Source organism: Mustelus asterias, chromosome 8 (assembly GCF_964213995.1).
Source record: "Mustelus asterias chromosome 8, sMusAst1.hap1.1, whole genome shotgun sequence".
Lineage (NCBI taxonomy): Eukaryota > Metazoa > Chordata > Chondrichthyes > Carcharhiniformes > Triakidae > Mustelus > Mustelus asterias.
The window spans coordinates 8,858,980-8,867,355 of NC_135808.1; positions in this window are offsets into that span (position 1 = coordinate 8,858,980).

Genomic DNA, 8,376 nt, shown 5'->3' on the forward strand with positions numbered 1-8,376 from the left:
CTGAGTGTCCTGCTCCTTTAAATCAGATCAGCAGACAAGTCCTGGGTGTAATACCTGTTTAAATCGGAGCCGTGGACAAGATCTGAGTCTTCTGTCCCTTTAAATCGGAGCAGCAGACAAGATCTAAGTGTAATACCGCTTTAAATCAGATCAGCGGACAAGTCCTAAATGTAATACCCCTTTAAATTGGAGCAGCGGACAAGTCCTGAGTGTCCTGCCCCTTTATATTTGATCAATGGATAAGATCTGAGTGCAATGTCCCTTTAAATCGGATCAGTGGACAAGTCCTTTAAGTTGAATGAGCAAATTAAAACTTCCTGCTTCAGGTGAAAGTGAAACGACAGCAAAAGACGGAGAGAGAGTGAGAGAGTCAGAGAGAGAGACAGAGAGAGACAGAAAGAGAGAGAGAGAGAGACAGAAAGAGAGAGAGAGAGAGACAGAGAGTGAGACAGAGAGAGAGACACACAGAGAGAGACAGAGAGAGAGACAGAGAGAGACAGAGAGAGAGACAGAGAGAGACAGAGAGAGAGAGACAGAGAGAGAGTGAGCAGAGACAGACAGAGAGAGAGAGAGTGAGCAAAGACAGAGAGAGTGAGCAGAGACAGAGAGAGCAATGACAGATAGAGACACAGAGACAAAGACAGACGCAGAGACAGACGCAGAGACAGACACAGAGACAGACACAGAGACAGACACAGACACAGAGACAGAGACAGAGACGGGAGCCGCTGCATTAACCATGGAGCAGGAGCTGGAGAAGATGAGGAAGGAATCCCTCTGCTCCCTCTGCCTGGAATTCTATCGGGATCCGGTGACAGTGGAATGCGGGCACATCTTCTGCCGGCCCTGCATCCTCAGGCAGTGGGTGAGGGAGTCCGGCACTGTCCCCTGCCCTCAGTGCGGTGTGCAGCTCACCAGTGGGACTCTCTGGGATAACCGCTTGGCCACCAGCATGGTGGCCAGTGTGCGCAGACTGGTGGAGGGAAGGGGGGTGGTGGGGATGGGGTGGAGATGGGGGTGGGATCCCAGGGGGTGGGCTCCCTCTGCCCAGAGCATGACGAGATCCTGAAGCTCTTCTGCTGGGACCACCAGCGTGCCATCTGCGTGGTCTGTGCCAAGTCCGAAGCTCACCAGAACCATACCGTCAGACCCATGAAGGAGGCGGCTGAATTCTACAGGGTGAGGAGGAGGGAGGGGGAGGGGGGCGTGGCGGGAGGGGCGGGGGGGGGGGTCATAGGTATATGGGCAAGAGTTGGCACTGTTTGCCCAACCCTGACTGTCCCTTGAACGGTGTGGCTTCATTACAACACTAGTTGCACGTTCTCCCGTGTCTGCATGGGTTTCCTCCAGGTGCTCCGGTTTCCTCCCACAGTCCAAAGATATGCGAGTGAGCTGGATTGGCCATGTTAAATTGACCCTAGTGTTGAGGTAAATATGTGGGGTTATGGGAATAGGAGCTGTGTGGGATTGTGGTCGGTGCAGATTCGATGGGCCGAATGGCCTCCTTCTGCACTGAAGGGATCCTATGATTCTATGGATTTTATGAATCTTACAGTCAGAGCAAGGGTGTAGAAAAAGATCAACTTAATATGAGGTAGGTCCATTCAAAAGGATGAAGTGGAAATGGTCAAAAGCTTCAAGTTTTTAGGTGTCCAGAACAACCTGTCCTGGTCCCCCCATGCCGACACTATAGTTAAGAAAGCCCACCAACGCCTCTACTTTCTCAGAAGACTAAGGAAATTTGGCATGTCAGCGAAGACTCTCACCAATTTTTACAGGTGCACCATAGAAAGCATTCTTTCTGGTTGTATCACAGCTTGGTATGGCTCCTGCTCTGCCCAAGACCGCAAGAAACTTCAAAGGGTGGTGAATGTAGCCCAATCCATCACACAAACCAACCTCCCATCCATTGACTCTGTCTACACTTCCCGCTGCCTCGGCAAAGCAGCCAGCATAATTAAGGATCCCACGCACCCCAGGCATTCTCTCTTCCACCTTCTTCCTTCAGGAAAAAGATACAAAAGTCAGGTCACGTACCAACCGACTCAAGAACAGCTTCTTCCCGAGGGATTCTCTGTCAGAGGGCAGTTTAGAGTGAATCCCGTAGTCTGCAGTCACATAAGGGGGCAGACCGGGTACTGTTGTCAGACTAAGTCTTCCCTGAAGGACATTTTGTGTATCGATGGGTCTTGCTGTTCTATCCGTTATTTTTTCTCTGGAGCGACGGAGGCTGAGGGGAGACCGGATAGAAGTCTATAAAACTATGAGCGTCATAGACAGTCAGAATCTTTTTCCCAGAGTTGAAATGTCTAAGACTCGGGGGCGTGCAAGAAAGTTCAAAGGAGATGTGAGGGGCAGGTTTTTTACACAAAGAGTGGTAGGTATCTGGAATGCGCCGCCAGGGATGGTGGAGGCAGATACGATGGGGGTGTTTCTGGGGCTTTTAGATAAGCACAAGAATATGCCAGGAACAGAGGGATATGGATCAAGGGCAGGCAGAAGGGTTTAGTTTAATTTGACCTCATGTTCAGCACAACATTGTGGGCCGAATGGCCTGTTCCTGTGCTGTTCTGTTCTATGTTCTGTGAGGGTCTCTGCCTCCACTACCCTTTCAGGCAGTGAGTTCCCGATTCCCACCACCCCCTGGGTGCAAGTGTTTTCCCTCACATGGCCTCTGATTCTTTGCCATTCACCCGACGTCAGTGCCCTCGGTCTTGGCACTTTTCCCAGCCCAAACCGTTTCTCCCTCCCTGCTTCAGGGGCTAGATGGCCTACTCCTGCTCGAGGGGCTAGATGGCCTACTCCTGCTCCTATTTCTTATGTTCTTATGTAAACCGTTTCTCCCTCCCTGCTTCGTTTAAGCCCTTCATGCTTTCGCATGTCCGTGTCCAATCTCCTTCTGCTCGAAGGAGAATAGCCACAGTCCGTCCACATAACTGGGATGTTCCTCATCCCTGGAACGGTTCCCAGGAATCTTTTTCTCCAATGGCATCACGTCCTCCTGTTGGGTGACAGTGGATCCATTCAATGGTGATCTCTGTTTCAGGGCAAGCTGCGGGAAGCGATGGTTTCTCGAGAGAAGGAACTGGAAGCGATACGGATTGCAAAGGATGAAGATGTGAAGAGTCTCCAGCAGCTGAAGGTGGGGTGTTTGGATGTTCTGCGGTGATATCTCATCAGAAGAGACAAACTGTTCTAAAAGCAGGTGCCTGTTCGAAGAGTTACGTGAATTTTAGTTACATATCCGCTCCAACTCATCATTAATTCTTCTTTATTTATTCAAATTTATCTATTCAATTTCATTCATTCATTCATTCAGTCAATCGTCCCTCCCTCCATCCTTCCCTCCGTCCCTCGCTCAGTCCCTCTGCACGTCCGTCCCTCTATCCATCCATTAGGCATCGCTGGCTAATCCAGCATTTATTGCCCGCCCCTGGTTGCCCCTTGAGAAGGTGTTGGTGAGCTGCCTTCTTGAACCACTGCACTCCCTGAGGTGTAGGTATATCCACAGTGTTGTTAGGGAGAGTGCTCCAGGATTTTGACCCAGCGACAGTGAAGGAACGCCAATATATTTCCAAGTCAGGATGGTGAGTGGCTTGGAGGGGAACTTGCAGGTGGTGGTGTTCCCATTTATCTGCTGCCCTTGTTCCTCTCGATGGAAGTGATCGTGGGTTTGGAATGTGCTGTCTAAGGATCTTTGGTGAATTGCTGCAGTGCATCTTGTAGATAGTACACACTGCTGCTACTGAGCGTCGGTGTGAAGGGAGTAAATGTTTGTGGATGTGGTGCCAATCAAGCGGGCTGCTTTGTCCTGGATGGTGTCGAGCTTCTTGAGTGTTGTTGGAGCTGCACCCATCCAGGCAAGAGGGGCGTATTGCATCACATTCCTGACTTGTGCCTTGTAGATGATGGACAGGCTTTGGGGAGTCAGGAGGTGAGTTACTCACCACAGGATTCCTAGCCTTTGACCTGCTCTTGTGGCCACAGTATAGCAGACAGTCCAGTTTCGTTTCTTGGCCCTAAGCTCCTTCTAACCTATTATGTTGACCAAGGTTTGCCTTGTTTTAGATCTTCCCAAAACTATGGTCCGAGAAAGGTTTGTGAAGCACCGCCTTATTGTGGCCAATTGTCATCTTTTGTTCATGCAAAGCCCCTTGGGACATTGAGATCAGAGGTGCTATTTCAAGGCAAGCTCTTGTCATTAACAGGAGCGTGTCTGTAGACTGCGGACCAGAATTGAGGCTGAATTTGATGAGATGCTGCAGTTTCTGATCAATGAGAAGGCCACGCTGATAACCAGGCTGGACGAGAAGGAAAAGGCCACAAACAAGACTTCTATCAGGTCTCCCCTCAACCTCCGTCGTTCCAGTGAGAACAAACCAAGTTTCTCCAACCTCTCCTCATAGCTAATGCCCTCCATACCAGGCAACATCCTGGTAAATCTTTTTTGTACCCTCTCTAAAGCCTCCACATCTGCCAGCACTTGGCCCATAACCCTGAATATTATGATGTGCTGATCCAGATACTTTTTAAAGGATGTGAGGCAATCCGCCTCTACCACCATCCCAGGCAATGCATTCCAGACCATTACTATCCTTTGGGTAAAAAAGTGTTTCCTCACATCCCCACGAAACGTCCTGCCCCTCAACACGAGTGGGACATTCAGCCCATTTTTTCTTTCCATTCAAATACAGTAAGATTGCCACTGTGCGGCCACTCCATTTACCCGCCTTAATTACAGAATCGCCTTATACCCTGGATGTTCGACAAGAAGAAGTTCCACATTTCCATTCCCTTTTTTATGGGATGTGTACATCGATGACTGCACCAGCGTTGGTTGCCCATTCCTAATTACCATTGAACTGAGTGGTTTGCTGGACCATTACACAGGACAGTTAATAGTCAAACATATAGCGGTGGGGCTGGTGAAGATGGCAAATTTTCTTCCCTATGAGGTTGCGACAAATGGCTTTGGTTGGGGTGGTATGGTGGCACAGTGGTTAGCACTGCTGCCTCACAGCACCAGGAACCCAGGTTCAATTGCAGCCTTGGGTCACTGTCTGTGCGGAGTCTGCACGTTCTCCCCGTGTCTGCATGGGTTTCCTCCCACAGTCCAAAAGATGTGCTGGTTAGGTGCAATGGCCAGACTAAATTCTCCCTCAGTGCACCCAAACAGGTGCTGGAGTGTGGCGACTGGGGGATTTTCACAGTAACTTCATTGCAGTGTTAATGGAAGCCTACTTGTGACATTAATAAATAAAATAAAAATCTATACTCCAGATTTATTTATGTAATTCTGTGGTGGGATTTGAACCTCTGTCCTGAGATTATTATCCTGGGTTTCTCTGTGTCAGCTCTGGTGACATTACCACCATCTCCCCCCACGTACCAAAGAGGTTCCTGATTTCTCTCCTGAACACAGTCAGAAGTCTTACAGGTTGGAGTCCAACAGGTTTATTTGGGAGCAAAAGCCACCAATGACAGAGAGACAAAAGAAGATACAAATGACAGAGCTCTCATTCCGAAGATGATTCCCACTTATTCTGGACATGGCCCATGTCATCTATCGCCACCTGCCGCCTCTAGAGCAACATTACAGGCAGGAAGGTCACCGGGTTCCTGCAGTTCAGAGCTCATTCGACCCAGTAACTTCCTCTCTACAATTGAGCTTCTATTTGTCTTTCCTCCCCTTCCTTCTTTCCCCCAGCCCTGAGGGGTCCTTGCTGATCTTTCAATTCTCAGTTCCCATACAGGGTTTATACCCGGAATGTTAACCTGGCTTCTCTCTTACCCGTGACTGAGTCTCACACTCATCAATTTACAGCTGGCAGGAGGCAGGGAGACGGTGTGAAATTATGCGATGGATCTGTTAGAGAACTTTAACCCCGCAGCGGGGACCGAGGTTATCCCATCGCCATTCAGTTCCGGGACTGAAGATGGGAAAGATTCTCTCAGTGAAAGTGTGGGTGAAAGTGTGGAGATGGGACATGTTGTCCGCATTGTAAAATGACACCTGTCCACCCTCATAGTCCAGGAAAACCCCGATCTTCCGGGGATTCACACTCGGGGTGAGGGGGGTCAGTGAGGGGGAGGTGAGGGCAAAATAAACTCTTCCGGGAAACAGCTCCACAATCCAGAATCCGGACTCAGGGCTCAGGGAGATTCTCTCTTTCCTCTTCACAGACTCTCGGGCCACTCCCAGACCCCGCTCTGTCTCCCCCACCTCCACCTCCCAGTCATGTCTCCCTGATGTGAATCCCTCTGATCCCAGGACACAGAACCAGAGATCAAAGCGCTCGGGGTGTCAGGGAGCGGCTGCCGTCTGTCTCCGTCTCTCGCACTGGTCCGGTCCTCAGACAGAATGAGCTAGGGATTCACTGTGTTCGGATCCAGAGTCAGAGAGGCTGGAGCTGGGGGAAAGTTACAATAACACAGTCAGTGATTTAATTTCTTGCTGTGATTTATTCAAAATCTTTTTCCTTTTTTAACATGCTCACTCGGGTTCTGAATTGCTGCCACTCGAGGGTTCAAACACAAGAGATCCGGATTTACACCCGAGATTCACTGGAAATAGGAACAGGGTGAGGTGGATTGATGTTAATCACAGAGTGAGGAAGGAAGAGTTCAGTGTGGAGTGAGCGTGAGAGAGCACAAGAGGAGAGTGGAAAGTTTAGGAGAGGTGGTGGAGAGAGAGAGTGAGACAGAAGGAGGAGGCTGCCATTTCTCTGGAGATTGTTTTGTGTTTGTAATGTCCCTGGGTCAGTCATCCAGAGGCCCAGGCTAATGTTCTGGGGTCAAAAAACAAAGAACAAAGAAAATTACAGCTGCCCGACTGAACTAAAACCCCTCCATTCCCATCCAATATTAATATAATATAATATTCATGGGTTGAACGCCCCACCACAATGCTGTTTGAATTTAATCGTAATGAATATATTTACAATATAAAGCTAGTCTCGGAACATAGGAACGAGGAGCAGAATTAGGCCATTCAGCCCTTCGAGCCTGCTCCGCCATTCCATCAGATTATGGCTGATCCCTCCCTGGTCTCAAATCCACCTCCCCACCTGTTCCCATTTTAATAAATGCATTATTTTATCAGAAATGTGAAACCATTCAATGTTTCAGACTCCACCGCGGTAAGGGGCAGCGAGTTCCACAAATTCACCACCGTCTGCAAAAATTTAGTTCCTCCTCATCATAGCTTTAAATCGACCACCCCTCAACCTATACCTGTGACTTCTTGTCCGTGATTGCCTTGACCAATCAGGCAAATATGGAACTGAGTAAGAAGAGTCTCAGTGAACAGGGAATTGAGTAGAGATGTTGCAGGATTGTGTTATTGACCATGTCAATGGCTGGAGTGAGATTGGGGAGCAGGAGGAGAGACAATGTTCAAGATTCACTGTCAATGGGAGGGACATTTCTAAACTTTGTTTCATTCCGGGTCTCTGCTTCTGCTGAAAACATGGTTAGGTTCGACGACCGGAACTCGACCACCTCACCCACCATGGAATCGGAGCGGGCGGGGGTCCAACAACTCTCCGTTGACCTCGGGCGGGAATTTCCGGTCTCGTCCGACCAAGCTTGGAAAATCCCACCCGATGTTTCAGTTGTGGGAATACGGAGATGGATTTCAGGGATTAGGAAAGCTCCTAAGGGTGAGTACTTTTAGGAAGGTTTTTATGAAAGTGGATATGTAAAGGAATTAGACATAGCATGAGGAGAGTGAACCATGGACAATGTGAGGCAGATGGAACACAGGAAAGAAAGCTGTTAGAGAACAGTTCAGTGGGATGGGCAGTGGGAGAGGAGTCAATGGAAGAGGAGGGGGTTCCAATAAAGAAACAGTGTCACTGAATAAAACAGAAGCTCATGTGGAATTTACAGCAAACCCCAAGACAGATGGAGTTCATCTCGGGAGAGAGGTTCTGTCCAGAAGCTACACGGTATCAGAGTAAAACTCAGAGGGCAGCACTGCAGTGACATATTTTAAAATGTTTCCCTCAATTTACAGAGATTGAGTGAAAGACCAGAGACACCAAAATGAAGGAAAACTGGGGGTGAAATTGGAATTTCGGGGAGATGCAAACTCAGTGAAATTGCAGTTTCCCATTGTTCGATAACTTGTCAGATATTCTGTCCAAGGAGGTGAATGTTGTGCAGGGCGCAGAGAAGTGACTGATTCGCTGGCTATTATGCATTTGTCAGTTGATGGACAGAGGAGGAAAAGTCTCACCAACTTTACAGCAATATCCAAGTTCTGTATCACCAAATAGCTGTAAATAACTGAAACCAGATCAGAGAAAGTGGCTGAGAGTCTCGATTGAAGTGAGTGACAACGGTTGACCTGGCAAACATTTATCTCTCAAACAA